This window comes from Cebus imitator, unplaced genomic scaffold (assembly GCF_001604975.1).
Source record: "Cebus imitator isolate Cc_AM_T3 unplaced genomic scaffold, Cebus_imitator-1.0 Scaffold484, whole genome shotgun sequence".
NCBI classification, from domain to species: Eukaryota; Metazoa; Chordata; class Mammalia; order Primates; family Cebidae; genus Cebus; species Cebus imitator.
In genome coordinates this window covers 225,156-228,095 of record NW_016107799.1, presented here as the reverse complement: position 1 = coordinate 228,095, position 2,940 = coordinate 225,156, and the positions used below count along the sequence as shown (strand labels likewise).

Genomic DNA, 2,940 nt, shown 5'->3' with positions numbered 1-2,940 from the left:
GCTGGGATTACAGGCACGCGCCACCATGCCCAGCTAATTTTTTGTATTTTTAGTAGAGACGGGGTTTCACCATGTTGACCAGGATGGTCTCGATCTCTTGACCTTGTGATCCACCTGCCTCGGCCTCCCAAAGTGCTGGGATTACAGGCTTAAGCCACCGCGCCCGGCCCCAGCTAATTTTTTGTAGTTTTAGTAGAGACGGGGTTTCACCATGTTGACCAGGATGGTCTCGATCTTTTGACCCCGTGATCCACCCGCCTCGGCCTCCCAAAGTGCTGGGATTACAGGCTTGAGCCACCGCGCCCAGCCAGAATCACTTTTAATGAATACTGTCTCTGAGCCAGGCCATCAGCTTTAGGGTTAAACTCCCTAAGAACTTGTTGATATATTTACTGTGAGGAAGTTATTGAGGACAGTATAATGTCACTTATGAAGAACTTCAATAAACCTCTCTCTGATCTTAGAATCAGATCCTCGGTGACCATTTGTTTGAATTTTAATAGCCAATGTAAAAATTCTTACTTTTCCTCTTTAGGATGACTGCTAAAAAAAATAAGGCAAGTTCTTTAAAAAAAAAAAAAAAAAAAAAAAAAGCCAGAACTAATGGTACATTTTGTGAACCATATTACTAGTCATTGCCCATTTTCTCTATGGATTTCCTTATCTATGTATCTCTCATTACATTTGATATTTTGTTATACATTCCTCTTTAAGACATTCTGTAGCCTTTCTAGAACAAGGTTAGGTATAAATAACAAGTTCTGCATCACTAATAAAGAATTGTCCATAATGAATTTCCATGTTTATCTTGCTTGCTATAAACATTTTTGGCATCTCTCATCCCTACATTAAGTTCCTCTTTCGCCTTTCTGCAGATACTACAAGGCATTGCTTTCTGTCCAGTCTTGATCCAAATAATTTAGTAATTTTGATGTCGTAACTTAAGAGTTCTTGCCTGCTAGGTTCTACCGTAGTCCTTGAGGTAGAGATTAATTAGATCAGGGGTCCCAAACCCCCAGGCTGGTACTGGTCTGTGGCTTGTTAGGAACTGGGCCACACACACAGCCAGTGATCAGCAGGCAAGACAGCGAAACTTCATCTGTATTTACAGTTGCTCCCACTGCTTACATTACCGCCTGAGCTACGCCTCCCATCAGATCAGCAGCAGCATTAGAGTCTCATAGCAGCGCAAACCCTACCGTGAACTGCACATGCAAGGGATCTCGGTTGTGTTTTCCTTATGATAATGTAATGCCTGACGATCTGTTACAGTCTCCCATCATGCCCAGATGGGACTGTCTAGCTGCAGGAAAACAAGCTCAGGGCTCCTACTGATTGTACATTATGGTGAGTTCCCCACCCCAGGTCTGAGGAAAATTATCTTCCACAAAATTGGTCCCTGGTGGCAAAAAGGTTAGAACTGCTGGAATACATGCTCCCTCTGCAAGAAAAAAGAGAGGAGGGGGCCAGGCATGGTGGCTAGCACTTTGAGAGGCTGAGGCTGAAGGACTGCTTGAGCCCAGGAGTTTGAGACTAGCCTAAGTAACAAAGCAAGACCCTGTATGAAGTTAAAAAAAAAAAAAAAAAAAAAAAAAAAAAAAAAAAATTAAAAAAAAAAAAAAAAAAAAAAAAAAAAAAAAAGAGTTGGTCATATAGTCTTTGCTCCAGTCATGCTTACCATAAATAATTACATTCGCTCCGCAACCTTCTCTCGTCTTTCGTTCCTATACTAAGTCTGTATAGCTGCATACTATTTATTTTCCTTTTGTTCATATTTAAATCTGTGGAGACATTCTAACTGCTCTGCTCATGTTCCAATACATTGTTGATAAATGTTCTCAGACACCCCTTCCAACTTGCCTGCATTTGTCTCCCTGTTTGCTTTAAATCCACTTTCTTAACAAAGGGAACAGATTCCACAAAACCAAGCTTAAGCCAACTGAAGTGCCTCCCTTTGTAAAACCTTGAATATATGAAAGGCTGGGTGCGGTGGCTCATGCCTGTAATCCCAGCACTTTGGGAGGCCACGTCGAGTGGATCATGAGGTCAGGGATTTGAGACCAGCCTGAAATCCCGTCTCCACTAAAAAAAAAAATACAAACAAATTATTTGGGTGTGGTGGCGTGTGCCTGTAATCCCAGCTACTCAGGAGGCTGAGGCAGGAGAATCGCTTGAACCTGGGAGATGGAGGCTGCAGTGAGCCAGGGAGATCACATCACTGCACTCAAGCCTGGGTGACAGTGCGAGACTCTGTCTCAAAAAGGAAAAAAAAAAAAAAGTCTATGACAAAGGAAGTTACCAAAGGATATCCCAAAGCACAAAGAATTCAACATGAACCACACTGTCATTTAAAGTACTCCCCGTGTTTAAATCTTACAAATGGTGCATTTTAAAGTTATTTTTAAAGAAAAAATTATTTTAAATCTGATTCCATGTTCATGGATTTCCTCCACAGATTTACAATAGAAACAAAAGTATAGCAACACAGAAATTTAGAAAGTGTTTATCTCAAAAACTGCTAACAATTCTGGTTAAACTACTTCCTTTAATTATGACACGAGGCTAAAATTTAAAGTAGATATTAAGCAAGTGATAGAATAAAGGAACTAAGGAAATATCAAGAATGTCTTAAAATAATAACATCTGGCCAGGCACAGTGGCTCACGCCTGTAATCCCAACACTTTGGGAGGCCGAGGCGGGCAGATCACTTGAGGTTAGGAGTTTGAGACCAGCCTGGCCAATAAAGTGAAATGCCATCTCTACTAAAAAATACAAAAATTAGCTGCGTATGGTGGTGCATGCCTGCAGTTCCCAGCTACTCCAGAGACTGAGGCAGGAGAATCGCCTGGGCCTGGAGGCAGAGGTTGCAATGAGCTGAGATCATGCCACTGGACTGCAGCCTGGGCAACAAAGCAAGACTCCATCTCATCAGTGGTGGG

The 2,940-nt window shown here is 41.9% G+C and overlaps 1 long non-coding RNA gene across 1 annotated transcript in view; it reads right to left on the bottom strand.

Moving 5' to 3' along the window:
* LOC108292233 overlaps positions 1–2,940 on the bottom strand; it is a 28,995-nt gene that overhangs the window by 1,096 nt on the left and 24,959 nt on the right. The gene's annotated exons all lie outside the window — the stretch shown is intronic.